General features: G+C 29.2%; 1 long non-coding RNA gene across 4 annotated transcripts; it reads left to right on the forward strand.

The window, feature by feature from the left end:
• Window positions 1–307: 307 nt before the first annotated feature.
• LOC139885906 (uncharacterized) lies at window positions 308–3,017 on the forward strand. 4 transcript variants are annotated; one of them, XR_011772150.1, is made up of 4 exons: window positions 308–468; window positions 677–736; window positions 1,231–2,456; window positions 2,602–3,017. It is a non-coding gene; the product is annotated as an uncharacterized lncRNA (long non-coding RNA). The 4 variants fall into 4 exon arrangements; XR_011772152.1 differs by having other exon boundaries at window positions 1,231–1,702; window positions 2,324–3,017; XR_011772151.1 differs by having other exon boundaries at window positions 1,231–1,702.
• Window positions 3,018–9,997: the final 6,980 nt, after the last annotated feature.

The raw sequence follows: 9,997 nt of genomic DNA on the forward strand, positions 1-9,997 counted from the left end.
AAAGTGGGGACTCGATTTGTATTTTAATGAAAGTTAGGAGGGTTAGGTTTGTGAAAAGTGAAAAATTGAATAGTAATATTCATAACAAATAAAACAAATAGTTATATTGGTAATATCAATCTATCACTATCACTATCACTATCACTATATATTTATTTATACATTAAAAGAGAGTCTCGATTAGCTAATAAATATTTTCAAAACCCCTTAACTACCATTAGATTAAAAAATTACATTATAATACCCATTGATCCAACGGTCAATCGTTACGCTTCATCCCTAAAATACTGTACCCGTTAATGAAAAACACGGACATCTCATTTACTCGTGAAAAACCATTACATTAACTACCGTCATTATCAAATCACCATCATCCAAAATTGACAATGGAGATCGATTCATATGGGTGATTTGAAGCTGCATATCTTCATCGCAATCGTTTCCTGAATCACGAGTATCATACAAAGGGTTTTTTTTCATTTTTTTGCATCTTATAGGTTTAAATTATTAGGGCTTTTGATTGCAAAAATTAGGGTTTTTGATTGCAAAAATTAGGGCTTTTTCACTTATTGCTAAAACACAGGGACAGAATTATCAAACCATCAATATAAGGGTTGTTATATTGATTTGCAATTGTTTGAATATTAATTTGTATTTGTATTGTTGATGAAATTAGGTAGTTTTTGAGGAAGTTGAAGGATAAGGAAAACATGTTCAGTTGTTTGTCATCAACTAGGTAATACTTCTCTTTTTATTTGATGTTGTTGCCTATTTTTTAATTTAATGCATTAGGTTTGTTGTTGGAATTTGTTTTGGTTAATTGTTATACATTTATAGGCTTAACTTTCTATGGAACTGTTGCAATTTAGTCATGATGGAGGATGAAATGCTTGTTGTCCACCAAAACAAATTCCAACAGAAAATTGTTGTCCACCACTTTTCACATATATTCTTCCATAATCTCATAATCATACGTACATTTGACTTTAGTGGAAGAAAATTGTTACACATTAAAATCTAATTTAATGCTCCGTATTGATTCTTACACAAATTTAGTGACGTGGGTAACATCTAAATCCCTTGTCACATGGGTAACATCTAAATTCCTTCAAAGTTGAAATCTAAATATTAATTATCATGTTTATGTTTCAAATGAACAACTTCAACTGTCAATTAGGAGATTTGACTACAAAGGTTTGAGTGTTTGACTTTTACTATATGCTATTGCAGGAACCTTAGAGTGTTGTTTTTAGAAGCAAGCCAAGTAATAGAGAAGGATGGAGACTGGGTACATGAGCTTGGAATGAACAATTGTCTACTTGAAACCTTAAACTATGACAGAACTTTTGCAAGTTAGTTTTTAAAGATCTTGAGGTGATAGCTAAAAGTTGCAAGTCTTTAGTATAGTATCAGTCAAAATAGCTGATTATGAACTCTTGGATCTTGTTGGTTTCTTTCGCTCTGTTGTTTCACTTGAAGAATTTAGTAGTGGTTGCTTGAATCATCAAGCTAAGGACTATGCTTCTATGGTATACCCATAGGATTATGTCGTTTGGGTCTTAATTTCCTGAGCACAAATGAGTTGCCCATTGTGTACCCATTTGCTTCGCAGCTTAAAAAATTGGATCTTCTCTATACTCTTCTTGACACCGAGGATCGTTGCCTTTTGATCCAACTGTGTCCCGTTCTTGAAGTCCTTGAGGTACATTCCCTTCTTTTATATTTTTCAATAGTTATGTTTAGTGGTCAAACCCAATTTATATTATGATCGAGGGTTGGGTTAAGGATTATCAAATGGGTTTGGGTCGAAACTGGTAATTGGTCGAAATGTGAAACTGGAACGCACAACTGAAACGAGTAACTTAAAACTGGAAAGCACAACTGAAACGGAAAATTGCAACTTAAAATGCGTAATTGAAAACTGAAATGCGGAACTGAAAATTGAAACGTAAAACGAAAAATGAAACTCGAAATGCAAAACTGAAAACTGAATGGCGCAACTGAAAATTGAAACGCAAAACTTAAAAAATGTGTGAAACGGAAGATGAAACTTAAAACGCTTAAATGAAACTTGAAACGATAAACTGAAACGGGTTTGAAAAGGGTCTTGTTGGACCCTTTTAAGTTTTTATTTTGATTAATATGGGTCGAGATTGGACCCACTCTTTTTAAGTGGGAGAAGGGCGTCGACACAAAGTCTATTGAGTTCTTCTAAAAGCTAATAGGTAAACATTTTTGATATAAATAATTACAATATCACTGTATACAATCTTTTGTTGCTAAAGTTGCTAACGTTGTAATCTTATGTTCTACAACACAACAGTGGAAATCTAATCAAATGTGCGTTATGGGCACATCATGCAAGCAACCTGTTTGATTATGTTTTAATGCACATCAGAACATTGATGACCTAATCTATGTTTTAATGCATAACTCTAAAGTTAGGGACTGTCAAGGTATTTACCTATTACATGATTCATAATTTCTTTGAAAAACATAGTTAACACTTATAGTTACTATATACTATACATTATATTCTAAGACTAATTCTGTTATATATCAAATAAACTAACGAAGTCTCTCAAACCTTGTACGTTGCAGGCTTTTCACAAGTCTCTAAGCAATTCATATTGATACAATCTTGCAAATAGAGCAGGCAACATTCACTACTGTTTTTTTAATTACATGTACTCTTAGTTTTGGAGATGTTGGCGGACGGTTAGTCCTAATTAAGCAGTTTCGTGTGGTTGTTGAAAATAAAGTTGAAAAGCAATCTATTGAAAGGCAGAGAACCACTCCACCTTCCTTGCACCCCAAAGGTGGAAATATCAACCCATTATATAACAAAATGGGTTAAAATTGCTACCTTTACTTTTATCTATATGGTGACGGACTTAACATCACTTATTTATTATTGAGATTCTTCATCAATATAAGTTTCTTCATGAGTAATGAAAGGAAAATCAGCCTTTAAACACATGGTGTTATAAATATTCTTATTCTATGAATCATAAAAGAACGACTCGTCTTTCATTATTTGTTTCATTATCTACAATTTTATGAATTTTGGTAGTTAGAGATTAATGACATTAACGAATTTGTTGGACACTACACTGAAGAATTGAGAAAATCAACAAAAAGTTATATTATCGTCGTCTGCAACTTTATATGTTGAACTTATTAGCTGTTACTTTCGAATTTACGTCCGTTACTTTATTCTGAACAAGATTTTTTATTTATGCTTTTACACATTTGAACTTTTGGAATGTTTTATTGTTTATTTGTGTTATCATGGTCGAAGACTGTCTTAAAATATTATCATTCCATAAAACTCGCGTAATCGCGGGTTTATTCGTTAATTGTTTATGGTTTAGGGTTTACATATAGGGTTTAGGGTTTAGTTTATAGGTATAAGTTTCAGAGTTTAGGGTTTAGGGTTTAGATTTTATAATTTATGGTTTATGGTTTAGGGTATAGTGTTTAAGGTTTAGGGTTTAGGGATTAGTGTGTAAGGTTTAGGGTTTAGGGTTTAAGGTTTGGTATTTAGGGTTTAGACTTTGATGTTGTTAATTACTCAACGAATGATGAAAAAGAGAGGACATACATTTGTGACGACCCGGAAATTTTCGACTAAATTTAAACTTAATCTTTATATGGTTTCGACATGTTAAGCAAAGTCTGTAATATTGAGTCTCGAAAAATTTTGAACTGTTTCATATATTCAATTGATCTTCGACCATTCCCGAGGATTCACGAACGTTTACTTGTAAATAGAAATGTATATATTTAAAAATATATTTATATATATATATAATGGTAATTTGTAATATTACAAAATTTAGTTATTTGAATTAATTATGTAAAATAAAGTAATATATGATATTATAACTTATGATGTATCTACATATATAAATAAAGTATATTGAATATATATAATTGATTTCGAATTTATTTAGTAAACGATAGTAGCACTCATTTGTCATTCAATTGATAGTAAACAAGTTAAAATGAACTTATGGGATTTTAAAAATAAATGGTAATCCGAAAATAATTGATATAAATTATAGGCTTATTAGAAATGTATTTATGAACTATTTGTTGAATTTTTAAAACTTTTTATATTTTACTTATGATTGGGAGTGAATAATTAATATAATTTTTTTATTTAATAGTTAATTATTAAATTTTATACCATAATGACTAAGATAAATAAAGATGTTTAATATAAAAATTTGAAATTTTTCTGAGGACTTTTATCCCCCACAAATTATCAAAGGATTAGGACAAATTAAAACTGTCGGTAACTTTTGACAAATGAATTTCACGTGTGTTGATTTATTTTACTATGTCTCCTTTTCAAATCATTCAATTATATGTAGTACTATATCTATTATTATATTATTGTCATGAATTGCTTGCAACTTATATTTACGGATAAGATTTATATATGTACATCCTACATACACTTGCAGAGACACATGAATCCATTTATCTTCTCTTTCTCCATCACTACAAACACGCCACATACGCTTGAATCCTCTTCTCAATCATCACCCTAACCGCCTCCTGCTACCTTAAACAATCATCCACCACTAATGTTAATCATCCTGTCCGAGAACAAAGCCAAGAACCATCACCTCCATCACTTCAGGTATGTTACTATCGAGCGGATTTGGGTCTGTCATGGTAAACCCTCACCATGAGCAATGAGCCACCATATTTGTCTTCCTCTTGAAATTTACAATCCACGACCAAACCCCATCGCCAAATACACATGATTGTATTTTTTTTAAAACCCACCTTCGATAACCCATTTAAAACCGCTATCTACTACAAACTATTTTCGTTGTTTCTATTTCCATCCTCAACGACCGACACCATTCAAACAACCATCATCTTCTCTCTCGTTTTCTTCTTTATGAATCCGAAACCACCACCCTATTTCTTTTCTTGATCGAACCCATTGCTACTCGGTATGTTTATGCTTTTATTCGGAAACCACTTCACCCCCACGACCACTTTTGATCACCATCCTGTTTTGCTTCAGTTCCGTTCGAACGAAATCACCAAACACCATTATCACGAAATCATGTTAAAACCTGCAAATTCCATACGATAATGACTGTTTCTATTTTGACGAAAACCACCTCATCAACCCATGTTTAACCCTACAATTTCTGCTACTACGCTCACTGTTTTTATGTTTTAATTGAACCAACACAACCTTTGAAACACCATTATCATTTAACTTTGAAAACCCTCTATAACCACCATCACTAAATTTTTCTTTCTTTTCTTCTTTCTGCAGTCCGAATTCCTTGTGTTTTATTCCTTCTGTTTGCACACCTATTATATTTTAATCCACGATGTCATATACTGCGGCAGCCTTTATTCCTACTTTCTAAACGAATTAAACTATCTACTATTGCATAACTTGTATGGCCGACAAATACCAAAAAGTAATAAACACATGTGAAACTTGGTGATTAAATATTAATAGGAATTATTGCCGTGGAGCCAGACATCAAATATAAGCTCACAATATTTTTTTTAAATTAGCAACGTATCATTTAAAGACCCATTTTATTAACTTGGGCTGTATCATATTTTGGTTATCGGTTTTCCTAGTTGGGCCGTGTGGTTAGATGACTAGAATAATTGATGCATGATGGACGATTACATAATGATGATGGGTCTGTGGAGAGATTATGATCGATGATGATAACATGTTGATTAAGTTACCCGAAATGATAGATGATGATGTATTGGATAATACCGTTCAAAAGTTAACAAACAAATTTAGCTGCTTTTGTATCGGGCTAGTATTGGGCTTAGTAGTTTAATTCTTGGGCCGAAGATGCAACAACTATTTTCTGTTGGGCTATTACTATGTTACATTTTACGTACAAAACGCCAATCCATAATGTCAAGTCGAATTTTAGGTGATTATGATGATAATAGTTAAGCTTTGATAATGATATGGTAGAAGAAAATGATGATGACGAGTCCATAATGTAGTGAAATGGTACCGAGAGGTTAACTATTATGAAAATGGTTACGGTATCGATAGTGATAACAAGATCATGAGGATCGATGTAGGGATTATGATGGCTATTAATTATGATATTATGATATTCGAAAGATGATGATGATGATGGCGAGACTGTGTAAGATTTTATGATGATGATGATGATAATGAAATTTTGAGGAAGATGATACCAGTTTCTTATAGGTTAATAAAAAAAAAAATTTAACTACGCGAAATATTTCAAGAATAGTCTATTTGTTCAACGGTTAGGAGTGGTTGTGTTGGTTTGAACGAGAGGTCGCGGGTTCGAGCCCGGGCAGTGGTGTTTTATTTTTAGAAGCTTGTTTCTTCAAAGGTTGTATTCTAAAATTATTATTATTATTATTATTATTATTATTATTATTATTATTATTATTATTATTATTATTATTATTATTATTATTATTATTATTATTATTATTATTATTAAAAATAATACATTTTATTATTATTATCATCATTAATATTATTATTACTATCATTTTTATAATTATTATTATCATTATTATTATTGTTACTATTATTAACATTAATATATTTATTAACAAGTATTATTATTAAGTATTATTAGTATTAAGAATTTTTATCAAAATTAATGTTTTTATTGTAAAAATAATACAACCTTTTTATTTTATTATTATTACCATCACTATTAAATTTTTTTTTATATATTTTAGTATTATTATCATTTTTATTATCAATATTAACATTATTATTAGTATTATCATTATTATTATACGTATCATTATTATTAATACTATTCCTATTATTAATATTATAACAAATAAATATTAATTATATAAAAATATATTTAATACATATAACATAACTATATTAATATTTTTAAAAGTATATATAATATAAATATATTTAATAAATTAATAAAACCTATAATTTATTAAATATAACAATTATATCACTAATAATAATATATAAATTTGTTCGAATACAATTACATGTGTTAATTTATATATATAAATGATATAGGTTCGTGAATCCGAGGTCAACCCTACACTTGTTCAAAGTCGTCATATGTATTTTTACTACAAAATACAGTCTCGTGAGTTTCATTTGCTCCATTTTTAAATGCTTTTGCAATATATATTTTTGGGACTGAGAATAAATGCGCTGCTTTTATAAATGTTTGACGAAATAGACATAAGTACTTAAAACTACATTCTATGGCTGGATTATTAAACCGAATATGCCCCTTTTTAGTCTGGTAATCTAAGAATTAGGGAACAGACACCCTAATTGGCGCGAATCCTAAAGATAGATCTATTGGGCCCAACAAGCCCCATCCAATGTACCGGATGCTTTAGTACTTCGAATTTATCATGTCCGAAGGGAGTCCTGGAATGATGGGGATATTCTATATGCATCTCGTTAAGGTCGGTTACCAGGTGTTCACCATATGAATGATTTTTATCTCTATGCAGTGCGAAATGCCTGATATGAGATGATGTTTATGAGAAATGGAAATGAAAATCTTGTGGTCTATTAAAATAATGGAAATGATTGTTTATGATAAACCTATGAACTCACCAACCTTTTGGTTGACACTTTAAAGCATGTTTATTCTCAGGTATGAAAGAAATCTTCCGCTGTAAATTTGCTCATTTTAGAGATATTACTTGGAGTCATTCATGACATATTTTAAAATACGTTGCATTCGAGTCGTTGAGTTTATCAAGATTATTATTAAGTCAATTATAGTTGGATATATTATGAAATGGTATGCATGCCGAAAACTTTCGATGTAAAGAAAGTTTGTCTTTTAAAACGAATGCAATGTTTGTAAAATGTATCATATAGAGGTCAAATACCTCGCAATGAAATCAATTATTATGTAACATTTATAATCAATATGAACGGGACATTTCAGTTGGTATCAGAGCGGTGGTCTTAGCGAACCAAGTCTTGCATTAGTGTGTCTAACTGATAGTTGTTAGGATGCATTAGTGAGTCTGGACTTCGACCGTGTCTGCATGTCAAAAGTTTTGCTTATCATTTCTAGTCGAAAATCATCTACTTATCATCCGTAGGAAATTATCTACTTATCATTCTTAGTCTAGACACGTTTTACTGCATCGACTGCATAAATAGTGTACAGACAAAATTCATATCTTAGCGTATCTGTTAATTCATATCTTAGCGTATCTGTTACTGTTACCTTTGCCTGACAGCTTTCGATATTTTCTCCATAACCTGCAGAATCTTTGTGCTATATATAAGTATTCTATGTAGTTAGAATACATATGATAAGAATGCTAATATTAATGATGATTATAATTTTCATATTAATACTATTAATATAAAATGATCATACTTAGTACTAGTTATAATGGTAATAATATTAATCGTATTAATGATAGTAATAATAATAATCATAATACATATGTCAATACTAGTAATAATAATGTTAATAATATTAATCCTTTAATTTATATTAACCTAATCAACAACAATTATTAACGGTAATAACAATAACAATAACAATAGTAATAATAATAATAATAATAATAATAATAATAATAATAATAATAATAATAATAATAATAATAATAATAATAATAATAATAAAAATGAAGAGTATACCCTTTAAAAAAGTCATTCTAAAAAGAATTGTCCAAGACCGGGCTCGAACCCGTGACCTCCCGCTCACCCTAACACCCACACAGCCATTCCTTCATCATTTTTTTTTTCTTTCAGATTTTTAACTAAAACAGATTTATATAACCCGTATCCCCTTCCGTTCTTCTTCATCTTCTTCCTCAATGCAAACAAGTCTACCATAACCAAATCAATCATATAATCAAGGATTTAGGTTCTTCTATGTATTTAGCACTTATCCTACTTAATTTGTTTGCAATAATAGAAGAAGAAAAGAAAAAAAAATAAATAAAAAAAATTAAAAAAAGGCTGCTGTCGCTTCAGCTAAAAAAAATAAAAATAAAAAAATAAACTAGATTTCGAGAACGTATTAGACTCAGACTAAAACACGAAATACATTTTAAATCCATCCTATAAACTATTGGAAACGTTAATTGATGTTGAAACATAATTACAAGCTCGAATTTCTTCAAGAACAAAAGTGTTGACTTTTTGTTTTAAATGGTTGACTCTCAAATTCGGATTCGATAGATGAAATTGGAGTTTGAAACTTTACAAGTAGCTTATATAAACGATTCCTAGCAACTCTGCATTATTACTTTTTGAAAATTGATTTGAATTCGAGATATGTAACTTTGAGTTCAAGAACCGAGATAAAAGCTTTATTTTTCTGTATTTTTTTATTTTATTTTATAATTGGTGATAATGGTGGACGATTGTCTGCTATTATTATGATATATCTGATTGTTTTATAGTGAAAATTTGATCCACCTCAATTATCGTGGTTTGACAGGAGGACAAAACTAAAAGAAGAAAATATACAAAAAAATAGGAACCTATAAAGAACTTTAACAAAGTAGTATGATTGATATAGATGTGTAACTGCATTTGGAATTGTCTGAAAAATCAAATATGTAACAAATTCGCATTATGTATCAGTATTTGTAAATCTTATAATTAGTATTAGCACTTAACAAATATATATGTAATAATAATGTTTCTAATTATTAATAATTATATTAATAATACTAATCACAATATTATTTATAAGATAATAATAATAAAACTAGTAAATATCAATTTACATGTTTAAATTTTTATATCTATAATATTAATATTACTATTAATAATAATAATGAAATTGACATAACTAATTATGCTTATCAAATCCCATGTATATACATATTGAATTGATAATAAAATTCTGAAATCAATAATAATAATAAAAGTAATATAATAACTATATTTTAACTTGTAATTAACTTTAACATAATAATATTACATATTATTACTTATGTAATACTTATTATTATATGA

The sequence above is a fragment of the Rutidosis leptorrhynchoides genome, chromosome 1 (assembly GCF_046630445.1).
Source record: "Rutidosis leptorrhynchoides isolate AG116_Rl617_1_P2 chromosome 1, CSIRO_AGI_Rlap_v1, whole genome shotgun sequence".
Classification (NCBI taxonomy): Eukaryota; Viridiplantae; Streptophyta; class Magnoliopsida; order Asterales; family Asteraceae; genus Rutidosis; species Rutidosis leptorrhynchoides.